Consider the following 27,541-nt stretch of genomic DNA (forward strand, 5'->3'; position numbering starts at 1 on the left):
CAGAGGAGCAGATGTGCCCTTGGAAAGCCTCAACTTGAGGGGGGAAAAAAGGATAGGTAAGTGGAATTCAATGAATAATTGATTGCTGTATCAACTACATAATTATTAGGGAAGACGACAGATAATTTCGAAAGGGAAAGGGAAAAAAAAAAAAAAGGTTGTATACAAATAAACCCCAGTTTTTAAAAAAATCAGGCACATTTCTCTCACCAGACCGCACAATAGCCCTGCAAGAGCAGCCACGAAAGGGGAGATGGCACGACAACCCTTCATAATGCGCCTTTCTCCCGCTCAAACGCTGCAACACGTATCACAATAGGCGAGGTAACGAATCAATTAAGGGGGACTCGGCCCCAGGGGCCGCCCCCGCCCCGTCCCCCAGCCCGTGCCCGCCCCGGGGCCGCCGCTCGGCTTTGTCGCTGCCCGGCGCCGGGGCTGTAGGACCCGGGAGGCGCCGCCGCCGCCAATCGCGGCCGCTGCCGGGCTCTATTTGTGTGCAATGCCTCCCGCCCCGCGCCCGGAGAGTAACACGGACAGCGCGGCCGAAAGAATTCCCCGCCGGAGAAGGATTTGATTTTTTTTTTTTTTTTTCCCCCAGGGTACTGATAACTGGGGAGAATCCAGTTTCATCCTCCCTTTTTACTCAAAAGTCTGCTGAGCGGCTTGTCGACTTCAGCGCTCTTCCTCTCTCTTTCTCTCTCTCCCTCTCTCTCTCTCCGTATAAATACGCGGAGCTCTGTCCTCGCTCTATGCAAGGAAAGTTGGGAAGGACTGCCTGGATGATGGAACCGCTAGTTTTCTGAGAGCCTTCTGACCCCGGAGGGTGAGTCTCCCAAGTACCAGAGAAGCTGCCGGTGCCAGGGAGGTGGTGGCCTCTCCCCGCTCCGCCGCGCCCGGGCACCGGCACCGGGAAAAGGCAACAGTTTCCTGGAGGCGCCGGGAGAGGTCACCGCGGGAGAAGGGATGCGAGAGTCGCGAGCGCGCAGGGATAGCGGTCCAACAAGTTTCTGTGCGGGTACCGGCGGCGAGCGTACGGTCGGGAAAAGTTGCCGGGGGCTCCGCGGGATGCGCTCCCCGCTCTTATCGCCGCCCTTGGGCTCGGGTGTTACTAACAAAGAAGTTTTGACCGCTGCGCAGCCGGCGTTCCCTCGCCGTGCCCGCCGGCCCCGAGGCGATGTCGGGGTGCCTGTCCGGCTGTCCTGCCGCCGAGCGGGGCGGAGGCGGGGGAGGGATGCGGGATCCGCACCTCAACTTCTGGCGGGGCGGTCCCCGCAGCCGGGGCGAGCATCGCCGGCTTTGTTTTCGCCGCGCTTGCTGTAACCTTTTCCCTTCTGACGGGGATGCCGCTGCCAGGGGAGCAGCACTGCGGGGGAAGCGCCCTCCTGTGCCCCCGTCGGTGCCCGATCCCCGGCGGGGCGGAGAGCGAAGTTCAACGGGAAGGGAGGGGGGGGGGATGTGTCTGTGCGTTTCTGTGTGTGTGTATATATATAGGTGTATAAATACCTTCAGAAATGGTAAGCGCAGCGCGGGAGGGGGGGCTGTGACAGCGCGCTCTCCAGCCCTTGGCGGGGGGAGCGCCCCTCTACGCGGGGGCGCTGCGGCGCTCGGAGGGGGATGCGGAGCCCCGCACAATGGAGGGCCCCCAGCACGCCGGAGGAGGAGGAGGAGGAGGAGGGAGGTTGTCTCCGGCTCCTCCGCTGCAGCAGCTGCTCCTGCTGCGGCAGTGCCGCAGCCCCGCGCCGCCCCCGCCCGCGGGGCAGCGCCCCCGCGGAGGATGCTCGGCCCCACCGGTCAGGGGGTACCGCGCCCCCCGAGGGGGGAACCGGGCCACGACCCACTCCTTCAGTGCAGGGTCGGCAGCAGGAGTGTTTCCACACCTGAGTGTGAAGGTATTAAAAAAAAAAAAAAATTAACACGGAAGGAGAAGGGCAAAACACATACGCGAAATTCAGGATGCAATTAAACTTACCTATAACACGATCTGAATCCGTTTGTTTGGTTTTTATTGTTTGTTTGTTTGTTTTTTGTTTGGGTTTTTGTTTTTTTGTTTTTGTTTTTTTGTTGTTTGGTTTTTTTTGTGAAGTGTTAATTTTACATTTTTTTTCTTTTTATGTTGTCTGGGGCATATTAAGGTTAACTAATGATCGATGACTCAGAAAAAGGATTTAAATGGAGTTAAGGTGTTTTTCAATTTGAATTCACATTTTTATTACAAAAAGGAAATTTTTAAGTTTCTGATTGTTCTGAGTACATTGAAGAACTTTAGAGGCATTTCTTTTTGAGGTAAAAACGTTTTGTGGCATACCCATGCTTCACAGACACGAGGATAGAAGGGAGAGTTCTCTGACCGTAGACCATTGTGTGTAGAGACATGCTGAGGTTCAACTGAAAGGCAAGAACTGGCATTTGAGAAGATTTCTTATTAAGCTGAAGTTCACCCTCTTCACTAAAGGAAAAAGAAGCCTTTGTTGGATGCAGTTTGCAGACAAAACAGGTTAAGAATGCCCTGTTATATTATGGGGTAATAAGGCTGATGTCCAAACATTATGTCGTATTTTACTATGTGTTCTTTTTCTACATTCACTTTATATTTGCATGCATGTTTTCTACTTACATCTTGCACTGCTGTGCATTCCAGGGACATTACACTGGTATAAATGGGCTGTAAGAGTGCAGTAAGAGATGTAGCTTTTGGTGATTAGGGGCAAGGAAAGAAGACAGAAAGCTAATAAAATTATTCTAGTACTTCTCAGAGTAGTTAATTGCTTTTCAGTCTTTCAGCAAACATGGCCAAACTTCTGAAAATTGTGTAGCAATTGTGTCCCAAGCCCCTACAATAACAGATTCCTGCAAGCATTTTTGGTACCATGGCTGACACTTGCTTCGAATCTGCACTGATTTCCATAAGAATCCTCATAAAAACAAAGGATGCCATTGTGGAAACGTGAAACAGCTTGTTTGTTGTTGAGTGACTTTTTAGTTAGTGAAAGGAAATTCAATCCTTTCCTCTTGCTTTCCTTAGTAATATTGAATCCTCAGTATTAAATATTGATCAGTTGAATATTGGAGAAATGAGGAGGACTCAACTGATTTTGGAATGAGGTATCCACAGGTGTCTTCATCAAGGCATAGACAAAGGCTTATTAGACATAGTCTCCCAATATGGTTTTAAAGAGAACTAGATTCTTAATAAGAGAGAAGGCTGTTTGAGTTCTGTTGCTTTCCTTTATCTTGTTTATTTTTATTTTAGGGGGGGATGTTGTTGTTTTGTTTTGTTTTGTTTTTTTCACTTTATGGACTTTTCATATTGTCTCTGCTGTAATTGGATTTGGGCCACAATAAGCAACATAATCCCCATGGACCTTATACATTCAAAGTACTCCCTTCAAGTGACTTTTCAAGGCATTATATGCACATCTGAACTTCACTCTGAGCAACAGAGTCACAGGTGTTAGTCACAGGAGGCTCAGATTTTTTTGAGGAAACCATAGGAAATTTCAGTGTATGCAGAGGAGCAAATGCAATGTGCTTTACTCATGTGTAAAATATTAAGTAGAACTGAGAGTTGAGAAGTCTGCCTTCTTCTGTCTGGATTTCCCTGACTTGTTTACATGGCATATGGTTAGGTATGAATTTAGCAGACTTGTATAGTTCAATAGGTAAGTGTGTAAAAAAGGAGAGAAGAAAAAAGAAGGTTGGAGGAAGGAAGGGATTTATATTTGCTTGACCTTTTATGTGAGGGGGATTCCATGGGCTGTGATGCTTCTGGGATGGAATCAGCTGGCAAGCAAACGAGTCCTTAGGTCAAAACTTAAAAATGAGCAGGAAACTGTGATTTTTGTTTGCCCAAATTTTGCACTTGCCCATTTGAGTGTGGTCTGTGTCCTCAGAAACACGTAGCAATCTCCTGTTGCTTTGCTTAGAGCCAGACATGGACTCTCAGGTAGCAGGTTACAGGAAGTATATGTTAATGTGTTAAACCATCAGAGGCTACAAACCTGTGCTTGTGAAAGAAAGAGAGGAAGAATTTAATAGTGGGCCTAAACTTTACTTTTTCCACCTTTATATTTTCTTCAGATACCTTTTACTGTGGTTTAGAATGCAAGTTATATTTTTTAACACCTATAATGTGTGTCCTTGTGCTAATATATTTCTGTACATTCTTGTTACCTACGTCTTTTTTTAAAATAAAAGATCAGGAACTTTACACATTTTGATCTCTTCTCTTGAGGAAAATACTAGAATAATTACATATAAGTACTCAAATTTCTTGGTAACATTATTTGTGAACACTTGCACTAGGAAATAGTATTTCCCTGTGGAAATACATGTTCAACATTTGGTTCTAGACTCAGAAGGAGCTTATGGCCTAATGTTTTTTCCATCTCTTTCTGTGTTCCATAACACCATAACTCGACCAATTTGAGTGGATTTGCACATGTATTTGTCTGTATTATAGGGAAAATGGCCTCTTCAAGAAAAGTTTAGACACTTACAGATTTCTAGGTTCATCAAAGGGGGATACATCATACAACAGAAATATCAAGAGAATCATTGTGTGTCCTTCTCAGCAATTATAATAGGATAGCCTTTAAAAAAAAATAAAAAGCTGTAGAAAGGACAGGGAAAATGAATAACCCTAGAGCCCCTGAAAGAATTATAAAGCAAGTACACATACCTTGAGCATGTATACCTTGAGGTTAAACAGCATCATTAGGTTTCATAAAACTCAAGTAATCCTTACCCAGCACACCATGGGACATAATGAAATGTTCCCTCCAATCTGTAAGAGACTTCATAGACTATCCTGTTTCACCTGTAATACTCTATCTGTCTAAACTGCTCAGTCCATAAATCTTTCCTTCCCTATCCATCTTCTAATAATCAGTCCCATCAGCCCTCTCTCACCATTGCCAATTTATAGTCTGTCAAACACATCAATCCTTTGCCTCAATTAACTCTCTCTGTCCTCCAAACTTCTCTACTCATTAATCTGTCCTTGTCCACAGTGAGGTCCAAGTGTGTACCATCCTTCTGCCTCCCTCTGTGTGACTTCCATAAGGGCATTTTTGTTTGTTTGTTTACAGTCCTGTATCATCCATCTTTCCTTAGCCATTTCCAGATCTGTACTCCAGGTCTGTCAAGTCATGTTTTTATACAGTAAATGTATTTCCCCAGGGGTCCTCTGGCTCTCCTCTTTGTCAGTAGAGAACATACTGGGCGTATTTGTCTTCTTTCCATACTCATCTCCTGTTCGTCAGAGTAAGTTGATCCTTACACCAACAAAATGAGTGTGGCAGGAGAGAGAAAATGAGTTGTCAGGCAACAGCAGTGTGAATTGGTAACTTACTGGTTGTCCCCAGCTGAGGGGAGATATTGCTAGTTCTGATATGAGTTCTCAGTAATACAATTGGCTTCAGACAAGTATCATGTGGTTATAATGTTAAATATTGGTCTAAGGAGTCAGAACCAGAGCCCAGAAAGTTTTATATTCAGTCAAGTGCTTGAGTTCTTAGGCCACAGACTTTTCCTATGTGCTATTTGGGCCCAAAAGTCATCCTTTTCTCCTTCCAGGATGGCACAGTTAGGATGGAAGATGTCACTTGCCTGTCTTCCTTGAACCACAATGTTGAATAGTTTAAGTTAAGGCTGAGGAGGTATCAGAGACCTGAATAGAATCATGAGACCTGAATTTCTGGCAAGAGTGTAGCTGGAATTGATGTCCCTTACTTCCAAATGAAACAATTCCCTCACAATATATTTACTCCTTTTTCTCCTCAGTATTCTGAAGTAAAGTAGCTGCCATGGTTTTTATTGTAACTCATGCTGCCTGGATCTTCACCTGGCTCAGAGCACAGGGCTTCCTTCGACCAAGGAGTGTCACTGAGTTCAAAAGTCCTTTCATCTTGATTCTCTGTTGCTGTGGGGTTAATCTAAGTTAATCCTTAGCTGAGGAAGTTTTGCGTCATCCCCATCCCTCCTGAGAAATTTTCAGGCTGAAGAAAGAAAGACCTTAAGTAGCAATTGGAATGTAGCTTTTTCTATATCACTTCCTTCAATTTAAGGGAAATAATTCTGCATAAATTCCATTGCATGCTCTGGATTTTGCTCTCAGAGCCCCTGCATGACAGAAGAAATGGGGAGGCATGAAGAAAGAACTTAAATGTGCATCTTTGTTATTCCCCATAACAATAAATCTGTTTTGCTCCTAAAAATGGCATTAGAAAGAATTTGACTCATTTCTTAGTTTAGGATTCACTTGCCAATGATGATGATTTTTTCACACTAGCAAGTTTGCTGTAAAGGTGACTCTATATTCAAAAAGAACCATATTTGACTATGTGATCTAATATATCACAGTTTGATGCTTCTAGTATTTTATGTGCCTGTTTGACGTCACACATGATTGTCAATTAAACACTTGGTTTATTTTTTTTTTTTTTTAACTCCTTTCTTTCTAAAAGTAACTGTAGAATGGTAATGGAAGAAATTTAGTTGATGCAAGACATTGGCTTATGTGCATACATGCATTAAGTTGCTGTATTCACACTTTTTAGTGTCCTGCAGTCCATTCTAGAAAAAAACCCCAAGACTTAAGGAACTTCTTCAGTCTTCATTAGGATTTCTACACTCAAAATAAATTAGTGTTAGAAAGCACCAAAAAAACTGAACGTGAATGGTAAAGTGATCCCCTAAAACAATAAACATGTAAGAACAGATCACCTCAACACAGGAGGAGATTCGATGCATATGGCACCGCCCCTGGCAAATATGGAAACCTAAACAAATTGCAGCAGTGTTTCTAGCTTGCTCTTGTTCCAAGAATGCAAATACTTTAGAGTAGGATTTTACTCAGAACAGCTGGACAAAGGAGTTGTAAACTCATTTCGATTCCTTATAAAACTTTCCAAATGTACTATACTTTTTCTAACTGCAATTCCTGCCACACCCAAATTAATATGTGAAAGTCAAATGCTTTTCTTTATTCTCATTTGTCACCGGTGGTAGCTGTGACTCAGTTAAATTATTCTGCAAGTTTGTGCCTCAAATCCACCCCAGTTGTGTCAAGAATTTTGTTAGTGATAAATGCATTTAAGGATATGACTTGAATCTTTGAACCCATATGTAAGTTTTTATAGCGGACAACTGAAAAAAAAATCCCTTCTGTGCTAAAAATCTAACAGGAAAATTAAACAAATTGTCTGAAGGCAGACAGGACTGCAGACAGTTCTAACTGAAATATTTAAATAAAATAAAGCCAACTTCAGTCCTCAGATAAGCCCCTGATGCAGCTAAGTATTTTTGGCTAATAACCCTTCTGAATGTTTTTCAAAACAAGCAAAAAGCTGTTATTGAGAACATTTCCCCCATAAGGCCTAAGAAAAGTTAAATTGTATCACTGTTTCCTGTATCGTGGCGTTGTAATCAAGTTTGTCTGCCCACGCTGTCAAAATGAAGAGCTGAAAAAACTATTTCAAATAACTTTATAGATTGGGTGTGCTGTATATGGATGAAAGCAAGGCATGCTTTTGAACTATCTACATTCTGTTATGCAAAGATAGGAACACTTCCTCTTGGTGAAATAGGAGAGGAATGAGAGAATGGAAAGTATGGCAGAAGGAATTACGGGGTCCAAATATTCTTCATCTTGCATGGAGATCTGACACGGCGATTTAATTTTATCTCTGTTTGCTGGAGTATATTTTGGAGTAACCCACAGCCTGTGTGTGTTAGTAAATCTCATCTCAGAAGGAGAGGACCACCCTATGAATAATATATATCTAAATAATGACAATGACTAGATGGTAAGCCAAACCAAGAGGCAGTCCTCTTCTAGGGGGAAATGAGTACATTTTCCAAAATTTTACAGCCATGGTGGAATGAAGAGTATTACATCATCTGAGTTGTGTTTGGCACATTACCCAAACCAGGATTTTAATTTTCTAGTTCCTCAACCATGTGTAGCATAAGTGGTATTTGTCTACCTTGAAGTATTATCTCAGCTGAAAAAGATCAAAAAATACTTTAGTCAAAAGAACAGAGCTCTGTCCAAAACATTTCCACTTGAGGAATAAATATACATTTCAAGACTGAAAGTTTTGTAAGGTATAAGGTGCAAAGTTTAGCTCTGGGACATGTTTTGACATAGTGAGGTTGTTTTCATCTTAAAAATTCTGGTAACTAATAAAATGTACTAAGCATAAATGGCTAAGAGAAGGACAGACATTTTCATGCCTTGCCATACTTAAATATCATCTACATTCAGCCTTACTTGATTAGGGAAGGGTGTTATGTTTCTATCAGTAGCTTATGCGATTAAAATATTTTTGCTTGTGTTTGCATGTAGATTGTCAATGTGTGATTTCTGTTTTTTGTTGTTTTTTTTTTTAATTTCTCACATTATATTAATAAAATGAACAACCTTCCTGACTGTGAACTTTTTTTTCAAATAAGTATTAATTCTTTCAAAATCTCTACTAGGAGGAATTTGAAGTAGATAGTCTGAATGATTTTCTCTGGGGATCATAACTTCTCTCTCAATATCATTCCTTAAGTTCATGTGTGACACAACCAACGTACAACTACACAGTAAATAATCCATTCACATTGACAACATAGTTCACAACTGTATTTCTGTAAAAAAATGTGTTTGAAATATTGTTAATTTAGATATTGCAACCTGTTTTTCAGGAAAGGCTGTCTCTAATCTGCTAGACTGGATTTCTACTGCCATTAGAGTAAATCTCTTCTTTATTACCTCAGGTTACAGATATATATTTGTAAGGGAAAAGTGCCTAGAGGCTCAAAGTGGCTCCCTAATTTTTCACTGATGGAAAGCAACCTCCCCTTGGTTATTTTGGGAAAAGTTATAACGGGTATGCATTCACTTCACTTGATAAATAACTTCAAGTGCAAATACAATAATTCTCTTGTACCTATTCCCATTGACTTTGTGCCAATGAAACAATTTCACTTTATGCAGCTCACAGCAATGAGCAGCACTTTAAAAGATGAAACCAGGTGAAACCGATCTTGATTTATGTCAAGATATGCTGAATACTGCAAAGCAAAATGCATCAATTTTAGTGTGATACTTTTTGTACGGCTGCACAGTTCATAATCTGCTGTTGCTCAAGTGCCCTCTGTGCCCAGCATCACCCAGCTCTGACTAATGAGACCACAAGTTCTGTGCTAATTGACAGAGATCAAAAGAGGCAGTGGCTGTAACCTTGCATTGATCCAGGGAGAGCCCAGCCATAGGTGGGTGTGGATGATATTATTCAGAATGTTTTTTCTGACAACAGGAGCCAAGTGTGAATCCTACAGCTCTTCTGCTCATCTGCTTATCATCACAGATCAAGACATTCAGAAGGGAAATCTGTATATTTTAGAAATAGCAGAATAATGCAAATTTCTTCTCACTGACCTCTGTATGACTCTGCAATGCATTTTTAATCCCATTCTACACGTCTTCTTATCCTGATGTCAGGAATAACCTATAATAAAGACAAGCACTAAATATTTATGGCACTTTGGTACAAGGCACTCTTGCTGTTTTCTGTTAAGATGATCATGGATGACTCTAAAATTCTTTCTGAATTTATTCCTACTACAATATAACATGTTGCTTGGGAGAATGGTCCAAACCCTCACACATCCCTGGGAAGGCAGAAAAATTTCAGCTGACCTCAGTTACTCAGATTTTCATTGATTCTTGGTTGAGCTACAGTAACGAGAAGCATGGAAGACTAAATATTTAGAATAATTAGGCAATATAAAATAGCACAGCACATTTTCTGCTGGGGCTACCATAAGCATATTGACCCTACTCTTTGCATCCCATCAAGTTCAAGGCTTCTGTCTTAATATCCTGGGAGTTTAATGTCTCCGGTCAAGGATAAACAGAAATTTGTCAAGCTCTGTTGAAAATGTCTCTGTCTTTCTGACCTGATGGAATGTGCTACAGTAAAACCTCTGTAAGAGACAAGACTTTCAAGGGGCATATGCTAAAGCATTATGAAAATGATTGCCTGAGGAGTTAGGAACCAACATTTAACTGCACCTTCCTTTCTGAATACAGCACTCTTTGTTGGAGTCTTGTCTGTTTTCAGCCCGTCTCTCAATCACCAGGAGAAAGTCAATTGTGACAGCTGCTAGTCAAACCCAAGCAGAAGACAGTAACACGCTGCTATGCTTAGTATCATATTTGTTACTTGTGTGGATGGCATTATAGAGGCTGTACATCAGGCTGAGCACTGTTGCAGAGGGGGAGGAGGGAAGGAATGTGTGGCAGGTTCCAGCTCTCCCTTGAATGTCCTCCTTTTCTGGTACAGCTATTCTCTGGCAGGTGAGATGGATGGGTTGGACTAAAGCCATGTCTCCTTGTAGCCTTGCTTGTCTGCGTAAGATACAGCTGCTCCCTTGTTTCCTTTGTGCTGCACTAAATAGTGACTGGATTTGACCCAACCAAAGTCTCTAAAAATAGTTTCAGTAGTGAATGACCTTAATCTTTTCATGGCAGTGAGTTGGCATATAGTTGTATGCAGGTGAACAGATAGGAACTCTGACATGGGGGCTTTGCAGTTCTTGAGTTTTCTTAGGGAAAAAATGAAGCTTTGGAATCTCTAGGTCAGTTCTATCTCAACTATATTTCAGGGAAAACCACGGAATTAGAAATATTAATATCATAGAAGAGAGGAGATAAGCAACTAATTGCTGCTCTGTTCCAGGTAACTTTATCCTTCTGTCAAAGAAAAAAATGGTCTAGAAATCTAAATATAATATGAAAGACATGATTTGTAACTAAGCTCACATCACTTTTTCAGGATAAACAGGAACAAAATAAGAAAATGAAATGTACGTCAGGTGAGATTCTTCCTTTTCGTTATTTTTTTTTTATTTTTGTTGTTGTCACAAAACTTCCTGTTCCAGTTTTGCCTTTTCAGCACTTTCTGACAGCAGACCATCCTTCACGTAGGAATGAGTCTGTTATTGTAGGTGTTAGTGGAACACTTGTTGGAAATTCAGTTCCTGAGCCTGCTCCTCCCTCTAGTGGAACAGATACTCTTCTCATCAGTAACTCTGGAGAAAAGTGATGGAAATACATACCCTTGGCAATGTATGTTTCTTCTTCTCCATGACTTCTTAAAATGGCTCAAAAAATTGAATGGACAAGAACTGCTTCTATAGGCAGCTAAAGCAACTTAAATGCTGCTCCACCTGGGCCACCTGCTGGTTGGAGCCATTGCTGGAGTGCAGGAATAAGGTGCCTGTTTTGCTCTGCTTTGTTCCAGAGTTTTTGGTGCCTGGGAATACTCTGGGGGTGTGACAGCTAATTATGTGTCTGTCACAGAGATGTAGAACCCTTCTCCAAGACTCTGCTTCAACAGTAGTAGCTTTTTAATTGGTTTGTACTAATCATCTAGAGTGACTGTAGTTCAGAAGTAAAATGCCTGTATCAATCCTTTTCAGTGTGTTTCTAGATTAAAAAAACAAACAAACATAACAAAACCCACCCCAAACAACAAGCTGCGTAATTGTTTGTGTAATGCTATGTAATTTTAAAAAAATATTAAAAAGGAGCTCTGGAAAGGCAATATCAAAGATTACATAACCCATTTTTCTCTTAATGCTATATTTGTTCAAACATAGCATTTCTGTTTGTTTAGCAATAAGCTACTGATAAAAAATAGAGGAGATTTGCTATGAGAATGAAGAATGTACGCCTGCTTTAGGTTCATATAATGAATGTAATATGGATTTAAAGAAAAAAACCAGATCTGGGTGTACAGTTACATTATTACCCACCAGCAATTTTCAATTGTTTCCATGAAAAGTGTTTGAATAATACATAAAGCATTTGAAGAGGTAGATCTGAAGGCCTATTACCTGCCTGGCTCAGCAGTGGCTGGCAAACACTCATTTGTGACACTGAAGCCTCTTCCCACAACTTCATGACTAATATCTGTCTACAGCTTTCCTTAGACAGCTGGAGACTAAAGGTTATCAAAGCATTAAAGACTCAAAAATGTCTATGTATGTTAATGCATTCAATAATACGCTGTATATTCCTGATACCACATGGTTTTGAAATGTTAGTGTCTTTTTCAGCTAATTACATGTTACAATTTTTTATTATCTTACATAGTAGTAACACAGTAAATAAACACCAGCATGGTGGTTTCAACCTGTAACTAAAGAACCTAATTCTGTTTTTTTCTAGGTCAGCAGGAATACATTCACTAGAAATAGATCATCAAGAAACACCAAGGATCTAGATTCTCTAGATCAGCAAAAACAGTACAAACAGGAACAAAAAGTTTGGATGTTGGCTCACATCTTTAAAGTTTATTCTGAGCTTTTGAAATACAAACTTTTATGGCATGAACATAAAGATCATAAATAGGAAAGGTATTGCACAGTACTTTGTGAATGTTTCCTTAAGTATCTTTTTCTTTAAGTGGTATATGATTTATGGAGTCTGCCTGTGTGAATTGTACCTCCCACCAGTAGCTTCTCCACACAGAGACAGGACAGCTTATTGCAGCTGTCAGCTAATGAAATGACTCCTGCAGTTCAAGTAGTTGCAGGTTTGGGCTGAAAACTGTGGTTCTGACATTTTTGGCAATGTACACTGATGTCCTGCGGCAGAGGGCTTTTGTTTTGCCGTGATGTACAACTACTGCAGTGCGCAAAGACCACGAGGACTGGAGTATCAGAAACCATTTTATCATTAATCTGCTGTTAATGTTTTTGCTGAGAAGTCTGCCAAATTTGTGCAGAACATAATCTTTCAGGTCAATGCAGTTTTAGCACGTGTGATTGCTTTCTTAAAATGCTAAGCTTAAGGAAAAAAAAAATAGTGAGAAGGAGCTGAGATTGCCTTTACAGAGGGTAATCACATATCCATGTTGGAGCTTCGGCTGTCTGGGCACAGGAGGAAATATCTTCCATGTGATATTAGTACTTCTATTTGTAAGGCCTTTGGGTCAAGGGTTGTACCATCTTGAAGGTATGCTTCACCTAGATTTTTTTAAAATTAGCAAGTCCAAATGTCATGCAAATGAATGGATAACGCAGCTGAAAATAGTCTTATTTGTTATTGTACAGTTTATGGCTGTGCATATTACTCAAAAAGATACCATAACAATCCTAGCATTTATACCTTATTTCTCTGAGTGTAAATGCACCTACAGACCTCTTATTGCAGTCTAACTGGAGGGCTGGTGAATAATCTCAGCATGGTTGAGCAGCAAATGTTAGAGGATAATTGGATCTGCAGGCTAAGACAGTATGAATGTGGAAGGTCTGGTAGGAAAGATTGATAGGCCGTTATTTTACATCATGTTTGAGATCCACTTTTTGTTCGTAATTTTATGTGGAAGATAAGTTGCCTTTAAAAGTTTAAAATTATAAGTTTTGATTCAAATGAAATATTGAGGTTAATGTTCCCTAAATAATGCCTTTGTAGTCATAAGCTGGTGAGCAGAGCGTGCTGAAGAGACCATTGAATAAAGCTTATAAGCCTTTAATTACATTGTGAAGCCATTTATGCAATGCTTTAAAAGTGGATCTTTGAATGTAAACTTGAGACATTAGGCTGAGGATACTCAAGCATTATATGTCCTACAGAAACAGCACACTTGCTTGTAGGAGTCTTTTCCCTCTCAAGTGAGATTATTGTATATTAAAAGAAATTAAATGAATTATTGTATATTAAAAGAAAAAGGAAAAAATACAGCCGAAGAACTCAGGATGCATTCTGGCCTTTGTCATCTCTTTACAAAGCTGCTAGTGGTTTGTTGGTTATTTTTTTTTTTTTAGGAAGGATAACCTGGGGAAGTGCTGCTGCAGTAAGCCCTTAATAATATTATTATTATCATCCCTTTGTCCCTTGTCTGTCCATTTAGTCTACTTTTGGTAAGAAATCTGTTCTTTTATTGTTGTTTATCTTAGGTGTCCTAACAGGTCAGGGTAGGATACATTCTGCTTGCTTCTTTGTAAAGTTATTTTGTTGAATACATATATGATAAAGCCAGAGTCTTTAAGATAAAACTTGTCTGAGAGGAGGGGACTCAATCACACTGTTCTTCAGCCTGGGCTTCACAGTGGTGTTGGCCAGCATAGGTGGGCTCTAGTACCTGTAATTGGAATAATTTTACATTATCCATTTCTCACATGCTTCAAACAGGTGAAGACAAAATATTTGAGCAATTACAATGACAGTCATTCTCAGTAGCCAATCTTGGAATCTGCTATCTGACTCTTCAGTTCAATTTGCTAGAGAGATTGAGGTCTCAAAGATATCTAAGTTCCTGCAAGTGTCAGAGGAGAAGAGAGAGACCCAAATTAATGTCCACATTACCACAGTATTTCTCTATTTTTTTAGTCCTACTGAATGACTGAGCACTATGTTCTTCTTGGCTAATGAGGAGCAAACTGCACCATATCAAACTCGGATCCTTTCCTAGTTTGTCCCTCTGAGCAACCTTGGCATGTGCTGGTGGGAAACTGGGAAATGTGGAGTTGACCTCCATTTTCCACAGTGACTGGAAGGAAGGGGAATGAATTGTAACTGGCATTGTTGTAATAGAACTGGAGAAGGGATTTAGGACCTGAATCTTTAGGAAAGGACGTTTCACAGCACAAGTTTTTTATTGCAGTCATCCACAGGGCCTGCCTATTACATTTTCCAGAAGAAGCTGAATGGCGCAATTTTCAAAGGGAGGAAAGACTGTCTGTAGTAGTTTTTGAAAATGTGAGAACATTCCCTAGATTTACTGTCTTGAAACAAATCCATGAATTGACTGTTGCTCTAAACCTCACAAATGCAGCTACTAAATCTCTCCATTCCAATAAAAGAAGTCTTATGAAATAATTTTGGTTCTGGGTTTGATCAACTATGTGGGACTGAATAAAATTAGGATTATTTAGCCTTTATTACCAGAAGAAAGGAGAATTAGTATGTCTTTAGCTGTTATCATTCATTCTTAGTATTTTAAATGAGTAGTGCAAAATACATAAAGGTGATTTTTTCACTTTAATAGACGTATTTAACAGCTGGCTCTGAATCCTGTGCTGTAGCTGCAAATAAATGGCAAAAATTTTGAACAGTCTGATGTAGAATATTATGCTTCTTTTGCCTGCCACAGAAACTTTTCTTAAAAAAAAAAAAAAAAAAGTTTGAGTTGGAAATATGTACTTCGACCTCTATAATTATGGTCCGTACATTTCAATTCCTGGAGATTTCAGTATTGTTCCTTCCAGGTTTCAAAATAAAAAGCTCAAACTACTTCAAACTGTTGAAATCATTAGTCATGATTAAGATTTAGAGAATATGAGGGAGGGAAAATGAGCTTCAGCCTAACTTTGAATTCCCGAGGCAGTAACCTGGGATTCAGTTCTTGGTTTCAGTCTCACCCATTACTTACTAATTGGCACCCATGACTTTCTCCTTTCTGGGAATTTAATTAACCTGTGGCCGAAGAACTCCTGTTGAAAAATGTATAATCCATAATTCCCTACTGTTGTACAGCCTTTTCCTGTCATAGAAAAGGCCTAAGCGAGTTTGATGCTGTTCCTCAGTGTTTCACTAATCTCTGCCACATTAGTAATCAAAAGGTAATTTCAAAAGGCCTGCAGTAAACTTACTTGAGTTTACAGAAAAAATTTGGTTTTCAGTTGGATGTTATTTGCCATTTTGCTTTCAGGCTTGTCTAGCAACAACACCCCCCTCACTGCATACACTTTTAGTACTCACTGATACTCCCAGTCTTTGGTAAAAGTAGCATCTGCAGGGTTATGGAATCTTCAGTCTAACGAAAAGCTAATAGTTGTGGTTGGTTTTTATTTTGTTTTGTTGTGTGTTTTTTTTTTCCCTCCAAGAATTAGAAGTAGTTAGACTGCATTAGAAAATGATCCTGTAGAACTGATATGTTAGACTCAAATTAAGCAGGAGTCTGGAGACAAATACATGTACACAGAAATTGTAGCTGGATGGTTCAGTTCACTTACAAGCAAAACACACCAGTGTGGGAAAAATCTGCCCAGTGTGGGCAATCCCTTAATAAACATCCTGCTCACTAATCAGTATGGGCAAATATGTTCTTTTTTTTTTTCCTATATAGCATCTTTCATGTCTTGCCTACCTGTACCCACAACCATGGCAAAGAGTGTTACTGAGTCAGGTTGCCATCACTGAATCTGATACAAATCTGCACACCTCCATGTGCCCAAGGACAACAGTTGCAGATCCATTTCTTGGTCTGGAGGTTGAACTGAGCACTGTTATGTGCGGTCCAACAGAGCACGAAGAATTAACCTCATATGGCTTTGAGCGTGATCAGAAGGAAAGTAATGCTGTCACAGACGTGGAAGGATGTGTTACATGTTTGACAGAGGCTAAATTTTTAGATTTTGTTCATTTATGGACAAATTTTGAGAAAACTCAGTGTCACCAAAGACATAATGATAGTGACTGGCACCATGATTACCACGATGCAAATGCCCATTCCTTGTGCAAAGGAATAACAATTTGCTGATTTCCATTATCTCTCTGGAAACAGATCAGTAAGGATGAACAGTTTTCATGAAAAGAGGGTGATAATTGCAAGTGCATTTCTCCACATATGAAGAAGTTGTCCTATTTCATTTTTTTTTGAGATGGTGTAGTCTTGGCAACTGACTGCTGGAGCTCACAGAAATAATTGTAGAAAAGAAGATAACAGGAAAAAAAAAGAAAAAAGACACAGCAACCTAGATTAAAAATTAAAAGGTGTACCAGTCAACACTGGACATATAGAATAAATATATTAAGCAGATTTAATGCAAAAAAAATTAAAAAAAAACACTTTCAGCTCTTTCTGTGCTTCATAAACAATTGAAATGTTTATCTCCTAGAACAAAAATTTGAAAAGCTAGTATACCATAAGTGGAAAAATCAAATTGACTTTGAGTTTATAATTATTGAAATATGTAATTGTTTTCAGTGTGACAAAATGATGAGCACTGTTTGTAACAGCAAAAACATATAATTTCTAACTTCTCAGTTGAAAGAAGTCACTCTCATTATATGCAAGTTAACAGCTGCTAATCAGAATACTGGGGTTTACATGAGGGATGTTGAAAGACATCATAGTTATTATAATTAGTGCTGAAAGAGTAGAAAACAAATAAGTAATCCCATTATCTGTATTGACAGAAATGAAAAATCTTAGACTAAATTATTCCTGTTTTCCAAGTTTAAAATGAGTAAGTGTGGCAATCGATTACTTCTTTTGCATTCCCTCTGTTGTACCACCAGCCTTATTGATTGGTTTCAATTAATGTATGCCAACAAGTAAATTAACGTAGCACCTGAGGCAGAATTCTCTGGTGGTTCGTGTACACCGACTTCTTAGCATTCTTGCTGTTTTAACTCCTACTGAGCATATTGCTGGGAGCTAGAATATTTTTCAGTCTGGACACGGACATTACCCATGGCTCTAATGACAGGTCATTTACAGCAAACCCATGTTTCACTGCAGAGATGTCTCTTTAAGTGACATCTTATCAATGGCAATTCAATTAGTCAGCCTTAAGACTTTGAGATATATCTCACACTGTGTCACACAACACTAGCTGCTTTGCATTTTAAATGTTAGCTTTTGTCATTGCTCTGCTCCTTTGGTATACATAAAAAGTGCATTTTCAGTACAATTCTTCATTCAGAACTTTGTGGAAAACATTTTCCCTGTTAAAAGCAACTGCCTTCATTCCCAACAATGCTGTCAGCTGAAGAGACTTGTGGACTTGTACTGTGGACAGGAGCTTTTCAAAGCTGGTGCTCACCCTATCAACATATCCCACTTGTCATTGATTGCTGTAAACATCAAATTATTCTGAGCATCTGAAGTATCAGAACATCTAAGTACCTAAAATATTCGGCTACTGCAATATGAATTGGGATACATATCTAAATACCATTGTGGACTACACAGTCTGTAATACAGGCAGAAATACAAGCTGTTTTAAGGTAGCAGAGTATCAGAGAATTCAAAGCCAGGTCCTGATTTTTCTGAGATAATTACTCGATGAAGACATCCTAGTAAGACATGGCCTTACTCTGCAGCAGCCAACTGAACTCCTTAGGGATAAACCAAACTGTTTTCTATAAAAAGTGGCTATATGCTGCAGTCTTTAAGAAGAAGGTGCTTTCTGGAGTGCCCACTATAGCACAGTGCAATTACCTTTTTCATTCTTCAAAGTAAAGTCCTCGATGTACTGAACATACACTACTGAGTATGCAAAAAAATAAAGCAAAGGAGATCTGTTCACAAGCTGTGTTACGTAAAACCCTGAGCAACAGAGCACACTTAGAAATGTAATACTTTTCAGTTACTAAGTACTCTAGATGCTTATTGGAAACTGTCTTTTGGGAAATGAGCAATACACCAGAGTTTAAAAAGAAATCCAAATATTTGCTGGTTGTAATTGAGCAAAGGGTCTTCTAAACTAACACAGAAATCTTGAATACCAGGCATTTTATCTCCCTAAATTGTGTCTTCTAACTTTGCTGTTGTGTGAGTGTGAATAAGTAAATACAGAAGCCCTTCTTCACCTATCCTTATATGAGAAAAATTATGTTTCTCAGTCTTTTCAGTAATAATAGAATGTTTTGTGGGTCTGTACTTTCCTATTTCTAAATGAGTATTTTCACACATTCATCTTCAAGTTTATTGTGGTAGAATCAAAGAATCATGATTTAAAGCTAATTGTTCCATTGTTGCTGAGAAATTAAACACACTTGTTATTTACATGGAGAAAGTATTACCAAGGCAAATCAGCTGGTGTATTTGACAAGACTGTAAGCTAAATGTACACAGATAGTTTCCCTGATAAGCTACATGGCATTATAGAACACCAACTTGTCTAACACGCAACATTTATTTTACAAGTGCAACATCTAATTTGGTATTCAGAATTCCATGCTAATGAACAATTTTAACTAGTTTCAAATTATTGAATCGCTATTTTGAGATCAAATTTTAATGGAGGAAAAAATTGTATGACAAGGTTCATTAAAAGATTTTAAAATTTAATTAGACTGAAGTTTAAAATAAAATACTGGGCGAATTAATCCTGATAGAGTTATGCTGGTTTGTAGTAAACAAAGAAAATGAACTCATAAAGAAAACAGATAAATTATATCCACCATTTTATGGTAGAATTGTTTTGGGGATTTTGATGTTAGTAACACATATGTGTGTGGGCTGAGACATGTATATGTATTTTCAGGGCACATCTTTGTTAGTGTGTTAGTTTGAATCAAGAGCAAGCTTTTGAAATGCATATTTTTCTTTCTTTCTTATTGAGCTTTTGGTTGATGTCATGTGGAGCTTTTGCAGTGCCTCAACTTGATTCCTTTCAGATGAAACTAAGATTCATATTTGGAAGATTTAGCACACTCCAGGAGTGTAACTAATGCACTCCAGCTGCAAATGGGCATTCAGTCCAGAGGGTCAGACCAGAGTTAATCTGAAATAAAAAGCCTTGAAAGGTGTATATTATGGACACGTGTTATCAGCATCAACTGTTTCTCTCTATGGGGTTGCCACTATCCATCTATAAACCATCTGCCACCTAGAAACGGTCTTTGAATTCTTCTATGTTCTTTATTATATTTTCTTGTTGTTGTTTTATTTATGATTCTTGGTAAAGGATAAGACACTGTTCCTACACTAGCATAGCAGGCACTGCTGTAGCAAAGCACAGAATAAGTCTGTACATGTATTCAGTGAGACAACCAGTTATAACAGCTTCATTGCTATATAATATTAGTATGGTGCAAAACCTGCATGATCCCTCAGCAGAAGCTCACTTCTCTGGCCTGAACCATGTCTTGCCTCTGCTACTGGCTTTTAAAACCTTATCCTGAAGTTTGTACAGGTTATTATGCAAGTTGCTTTACAGTTCTACTAAGATAGTTGGATGTTGTTGGAGTATGTATGAGATAACAGCCCTAAAGTTCACCCATATGAACTCAGTCCCTTGTATAATTTCCAATATGAATCATATTTTCTATTATTACAGTGAGAAACGTTACAAATTTAAGGGCAGTTAGAAGTGTGAGTTGCTGTCTGTAGTACCTGCTTTGAGAGCATTTCTGAGGTGTGGCAGGTTTTTCACATTTGCACATGCACAAAGTTTAAAACACAACTGTGCTTCCTTCCTCTCTCTCTGAAGCAGTTGGTTTTGTTACTGTGCTGTTCAACAGTGCTTCACTTTTATGCATTTGATTAAAACTGGACCACTGGGGAATATTAGCCCACATGACAAAATCATCATGTAATTTGGCAGAAGCACAGCACAGTTGACAGAGCTTGCTTAGGGAGAGCCCCAGGACAGAGCTAGCAGAGGGAATAAATTCACCTTTGACCAGAAGAAAAAGCAATGCCTTTTGGATGGAGTTAAAGCCTTGCTATAAAACGTTCCATCTGCTCCAACACCAAACATTCAAATGCTTGCCACAAGAGCATTGAAATCTGAGCTTTTAAGAAACGTATAATAAATTATGATGTTGCTTGTATCCTTAAAATGAAACTATTCAGCTACTCTCATTTTTTAAAAAACTTGACTGCATGGTTAACTTGATCTGTGTAAAGGGTAACTTGGTGGGCCTCTACAGTAGGAAAAAATATTTCTTATTACTTTGTCTGATTCTCTAATTAAAGTTGTAGGAGCATGTACTCTAGTCTTGGATACCTAGTTCAGGATAAGGTGACCATTTAAAACAAAAATTTCACTATTTTCCATAAAAAAGATTTTCTAAGAGGCACAGCTACTACACAACTTTACTTTCTCAAGGATCATAAATATATTTAGTGACTTCCATTTGTCACGCTGTCTCATTTTGTAGTCAGTATTTTGGGGTAACATGACATTACAATGTTGTGACTTTCTACTTGGAATTTGTTTTGGTTTATTTTCTGAGCCAATTTATAGATATACTTGTTCAGGGTCTGGTTTTTGCATGGTTTTCTTCTCTTTTTCCTATTAATGGGGAAAATGAAAACCAGACAAGAAGGATGACACGGTCTTAAAAAAGGAATACAGGATAAACCAGCAATGTATTGGTGGGAAGAATCAGCAGCCAGAGGCAGCCTAATGAGAAAAAACTGCTCTCATACAATAGGAGGAAAGAAATTTTCCCTGCTGTTTTCTTTTTATATCTCTCTCTCTTGTCCAAATCATAGATTTTTAGATAGCATGAAATCAGTTTCCTTCATTACAGCTTTCTAGGATGTATTTTGCCTATAAACTTCATTTTGTGACTTTGAATTGTTTAAATGGAGCCATGAAAACTTCTGGCTCTTGGTCTTCTATAAGACCACTTAGAAAGGAAAAACACTGATATGCCAGAACCATAAAGCTGAATATCTGAGGGTTTCTGCTGAATGACTTAACCTGAATGAATCTCCACCTAATCTCTATCTAAGTCATGACCTGAATAGATACATCTCAGGAGAAAGATGGTTTATGAAACAAAAGCCTCAGAACCAGAGCATGTACGTTAAGACACATGTGTTGTATTTCATGTTTAATTTAATCAAGATGTTCTATAGTGGTAATACAAGACAAAAATACACTAGTTTTTGCCAGAGAAGTTTCTGGAAGTGATGGTGTATATATGTCATTGTGTCTCCCAATAATATATATCACCAAGTTGCTTTTTTCAATGCTTATTGAGCAAAAGAAAAGTTTTCCTAACAAAATAGTACATGAAATCTGATCATGATCTATGAAATTCTTTTACATCCCTTCATCCATCCATCCATCCATCCATCCATCCATCCATCCACCCATTCATCCAAATGAGTAGCTGAGTAGCTGCCATAAACATTCACTGCAGTTAGTGTAATATTGAATTTTTGAAACAAATCTGGAAATATTTTCAATTTAGACAGTAACTCCTGTCAGATAATCAGTTAAATGCTGGAAAATGTTCACTTTGGAAAAAAAAAAAATCACAGACTACAGCAAAAGATATAAAGAACAGGCTTATTTGTGCTAGAACGTGAAAATGAAGACCCGTGTCTGTATTTCTGACAAAAAGAATTTTTCATCTAAATAGGGAAACTTACCAATAAGTATGCAAATAAAATGAAGCTGAGGAAAAAAATCCTTAAAAAAATCCCTTCAACTTTAACTTTGCAGAGTTTTTATCTAAATAGAAAATTTCTACCTTATCTATAAGATCTAGCCTTCTTTGTTGTGTTTTGAAATATAATAATATATGAAAGTATTTTACCTTTTCCCTTTCTTTTTCCCTTATTTTTCATATTCAGCTAAATTTCTGATTTTCTTAATAAATGATACCATTTGAGGCCATGCTCTGCCAAGCTGTGTTTTGCACAGCATTCTTTCTAGAACATTATTCTATGAACCATGGTGTCTGGACAAAAAGAAAAGCTTACATAATGAAAAAAAATGTACCCCAGGTAGAGAATATAATTTGATGAAGATAGAAGAGACGTGAGCCATAGAAACTAGATATATGTTGTTCCAAGTTGAATTCTGGTTAAGATTTTTAAAAATAGTAATAAAAATTGTATGAAGAGGACCTGAATTTCTTGCACTTTCAGCTTTGGCAAGGAGAATGTGTCAGAGCCATATCCTATAGCACTCTGCTGTAGGCTGGATAACCCACACCTGCATGACATCAAATAGTGCAGATTCCGTTTCTGGCATAAGCCAGAAGTAATTTGAGAGTGAATCAGTTCTCTCTTAATGTGGGCCCCAACTGACTGCAAGAACATAAACATTGTCAAAGAAAACTTGATAGGAATACATTGACAGGTTCCCAAATGTCTTAAAGAAGGAAGAAGGGGGAGAGAGGCAGAAATGAGGGAATGAGGAAAAGGGGGAACACACATTTTTTAATTAACATCCTCCTATATGTAGAACTTGTGTATTTGTATAGGTTATGGAAAATAATGTTGTTTCTCCAGAAGAATGACTTTGGTCTTTAGTGGTCGTAATAAATAAACACTGGTTTTGTAATTTTAAAAAAAATTGTTTTAAGATGATCTAAGTGCTTGCAGAGGAGTCATCTAAGTAAGAAGAAAAAGAAGCTCTAATTTTGAGAGTAGACAAATATAAAATTACTCTTGACTGAGACAACAAGTGCTAGGAAATTTTTAAAGTAGAAATGTAACTTACCCATGAAATTAATTTCTTTTACATTCAGCATGTAATAGATCTGGAAAGTAAGTAGCTGGTCTGGGATACTGCTCTTCATGATCATGAATTAACTATGAATGAAGTAAAACCCATCATTTTATAGAAAAATGAGGTATTACATACTGTTTTAAAACATGAGACAGAATCTGACAGTGGCCTCTGATCCTGATCTAAATGTTTGGTAGATAGACTTAGTTTTCCTTTAACATGCTCATGTAACTGTAAACTTGCAGGTTGAATGAGGACAAAAGAAGGTCCCACAAACATAGGTTTTGGCTTGTTTTCATCATAAATCTGTACAGTCCAATTTTTGCAGAGAAAAACTGAGAAAAATTGTCAAGATTAAAAAAATGGTTTTAATATTTAGAACTTGAAGCTATTTTGCCTTGCATTAACAATATGAAGTTTTATCTACTTTATATAATGGAGGTTATAAGTCCTCACAGGATTTTTAAGCAGTGTATTTGTTGATATCATCTTTTTCTGTTCACATTAGATCATGTCTCCTATTCAACAAATAAAATCACATGACTCCTGTGGCAGGCATGACCTGTACATGTATCATGGTAATCAAACCCACTCCATAACCTCAAACCATATGAAAAGGAATTCAACATCAAGAGTCCCTTGGTATCCCTTGTAGTAACAACTGTATTCCAGAAACTCTTCAGGGTTTTGCTAAATGTAGGGGAAGGCTTTGTTTGAGCTATTGTTAGAGTTGACGGGCAGAAAAGACACATGAAATGTACTGGATTTCACATTCTGTGTGCAGATTGGGTTGGTCTCGGCTTTATTCACGTGCTGCTATGTCAGATATTTAAATAAACAAACAAGCTCTTAAGCTTGCAAAGGCTCTGCAAAAAAACTTCAGTATGATATTTCATTTATCCTTCTCAATAGCAACAAACAAAAACCCCAAACAACTCAGCTACCTCCCACCAAAATCTGACACTGGTATGGATAATAGTATCCCTTAATTCAATTGGCCCCATCTCTTAATTCTCATTGAAGTCAGTTGAAAGGCTTTGTTTTCCCAGTGGAGCATTTGTGGTTTAGTGACTCCTCCCAAGATAAAAGGTTTCCATCATTATGGGGCCCAGATTAAGGAATAAACCTGCTGTGTCTTAGTTCAGCTGGTCAAAAATCTATTACCAAATACTTATGTGGAGATGTTATTTTATGTCCTTACTGTCATTCATAAAAAAATTAAGTAATGTGGAAAAGATAGTAGCAGAGATGTCCTTTTTGACTATGAAAGTCTGGAATAGTTTTCTGTGAAAGAGTCCTCATGTTTTCTCTCCAGAACAGAATATTTACAGTGCTAATAGAAATGTCTGAGTCGGGAATAGTTCCTCCTGGGTGTGTAGAATCTAAAACAGAACTTTTGGAGATATGCCAAAGATTTGAGCACTCTATAGCAGTAGTTTTTATGAGCCACACAGCATTTAGATCAGGAGAGTATAAATAAAGATACAGTGAAACCAGTTTGAACGGCAATTTACCATATACTCAACTATAGTGATTCGAGCCAGTTAGTGCTGAGATTTATTTCCCTAAGAGTTTATTTTTTTAAGCATAGTGTGTTACTGTAATTTTGGAACAGACTCTTTCAAGTGCATGCAACTCATGTGCTTGTCAGGCATTGCCAACAGGTTGGTCTCTTGGCTTCTCACATGGCTGTGGCTCATGGGATGGCTCCTCTTTTAGGTATTGCTTAGTTATGAATTAAACTGAAGATAGTGAAAAATGTAGGCCTTTTTATATTTCTTATTAAGCTTTGCTGCTGGAAGTGTTCAACAGAGATATTCAAAGTCAACATTTTGGCTAAATTCTGGACTGAGAGAATGGTGGTTGCTCAAATTGGATCAAACACAACTTTCTTATTTTACTGTATTGGATAGCATAACTGCTCTCAAAACAAGTTTTAAAAACAGTCTTTGTCTTCTGCTGATACTAATAAAATATTGCTTCTGTAAGGCTGATGTGAATTTTATTTTTGTCCTGTCACTTATTTTAGGATGGAGTACTCAAAGGCTGTGGTGTATTAAATTCAACATTTGACACACCTTGTATTTCATAGCTTCCTTGAGATCTGCTGCTCTTTTAAACAAGTTTAGTTAAATATTTGGCTTTTCTTTCCATCCAAACATTTGAACTGTGGAATGCAGTAAACTCCTACAGCTGCACAGCTACAAATTTCAGTGAAGTATGGTTGGCAGGCTTGGAGAGAAAATGAGCAAAGTGTGTTTTTCTGTGCTGCAAAGTGACTGTCCTTAATTTCAGCTCTCTTAGCTTTGTCTGGCACTTCCTGTGACAAAAAGGTCGTCTCTAAGTTGCTTTGAGACACTTCACAAAATCTACTGCAGCAACAGATGCAGTGTCAGTACAAGATGTATGAATTTGTGGATGCTAATGATACTTCAGATTAAAGTGTCCTTTCTGCTTTGTTCTTGAATCTCCTTTATCCCTTTCTGCCACTGATCTGCATGTGGAAGAGTTCCCATTATGACTACTCCACTTGTCTCCATGACAAATTAAGGTTGCTGGCTCATGCTAGTTGAAAAAAAATCGCTTTGAATTTAAAATAAATCCCTGACTTTGTTAGGCTCATTGGGTTTGGGAATTTAGGCTTTGACTCAGAAGTACTTAACAAGGAAAAAATTTAAAGCATGTGCTGTGTCCACAAGGTCACCAAAGCTACAGATATGTTGACTCCTGGTCTTGAAATGAAAATGGGGACTTTTGTCACCACAGGCCTTCTGCTCTTTATTTTGGTAAGATCACTCATTAATTTTGGTGAAATAAAATGCTAATTTTACGAGTCAGATTCAGTCTTGCTAAAGTGATTTGGAAATGTATGTCTACCGATCTTTATACTTCAGACACCATGGGTTTGAAGTATGATATTTCCTTTCCTTGACTTCATAAGTAATTTAGATTAACAAAATCCAGATGGTTTAGAGTTCTCAGTAGCTACAAGTTCAAGAAATTGTTTAACCTTTGAAAGGAAGACTCTATACTTTTTCAGTTTTTCTTGCATTTTATTCAGAACTTGACAGTTCAGAGGTTTTATTGTTTAGTTTCTCTTTTAAAAAGTCTGTTTTCTCTAAGATATCAGTGAGAGGCCATACTTGGAAGTAATGAGTATGTGCTTAAGGTGGAACACACAATATGAAGGTGCAGTTTTCAGTTCTTCCAGTGCAAGATTTCCTGAGGAAACCTAATCTTCTAAACATCAATTTCAGTATTTAAAAGTGTTTTAAGGATATATGTCATCCTTTGAAAAACAAAGTACACGTTTAAACCAGAAGGTGGCATTTTTATGTGTTGACTCTTCTGTAAGAGACATAGCAAATACTCCAGCCTTGACCCCAAATTCAAGCAGATATCTGTCATATTTTTCGCTGAAAAATAATCTTCAGTGAGAAAGTAAACATTCTGGCTGATTTCTGCAAGATATGGTATATAAAAAGTCCCAGATGTTCTTGTGAGTTACTCCTCTCTATCTAGTTGGTGGATATTGCATAATGTGTAAAGAACTGCTAGCTGCATTTCTATCAAAAGCTATGTCAAGAAGCCATCTTCTATCTATTTCACAAACCATACTGTTCTTCTCAATGTTCTCAGTAAAAAAAATTGTGACTTTATCATGGATAGGTATTATGTTTTGTTCAATTTTTTGTTAGGTTTATTCTAGGATTGCTTCGATGCTGCTGTTATTAGTATTTTGATTGGAAAATTAGCATCTGCTCAAAGCTCAAACACTTTGACAGTCATGTGTACTAAATTATCATAAGTTTGCTTCAAGTGCCAGGAGTCAGAAGCAGAATTAGATTAGCAGAAGCATGATTGTAACATCTGGGTTTCGAATCAGCTGAAAGTTGGGGGTTTTTGGTGTGGTTATTAACTATTCAGATTCTTTTGCCAGTTCTATCTAATGTGTGAAATGAGTGTTTCTCTAATAGGACCTCAAGGCTCACGTGTGAAGCTATTAAAATATTATTTCCATAAATAGCAAAAGTGTTTTGGCAGAAAATCAGTCATGAATAGAAGTGTGGACATCTCTGGACTGCTGTGAACGTTATTTTCTCTCTGTGGCTTTATTTCTTAGGTCTTGTTTTAGGCAGCAGTCAGGACGGAACAGCACTGCTTGCCACAGTGACTGATGAATGATTGCACAGCTCTAATGGGACAAATAGAAAGAAGAAATGAAAGGGTAGAAAGACATCCCCTCATGCCTAGTTAGAGCAGTACCCCATACACTAGTGTTATATTTTATGGTTATTTATCCCCTGGCACTATTTAACACCACCAATTTTGA

The 27,541-nt window shown here is 38.3% G+C and overlaps 1 protein-coding gene across 1 annotated transcript in view; it reads left to right on the forward strand.

The window, feature by feature from the left end:
* Positions 1–455: 455 nt before the first annotated feature.
* Positions 456–27,541, forward strand: part of ROBO1 (roundabout guidance receptor 1) — a 715,278-nt gene continuing 688,192 nt past the window's right edge. Inside the window, exon 1 of the mRNA XM_027710067.2 lies at positions 456–823. The gene's annotated coding sequence lies outside the window, so the exon portion shown is untranslated. The remainder of the gene's footprint in view (positions 824–27,541) is intronic.

Source organism: Pipra filicauda, unplaced genomic scaffold, assembly GCF_003945595.2.
Source record: "Pipra filicauda isolate LSUMZ 115617 unplaced genomic scaffold, ASM394559v2 scaffold59_size3379749_pilon, whole genome shotgun sequence".
NCBI classification, from domain to species: Eukaryota; Metazoa; Chordata; class Aves; order Passeriformes; family Pipridae; genus Pipra; species Pipra filicauda.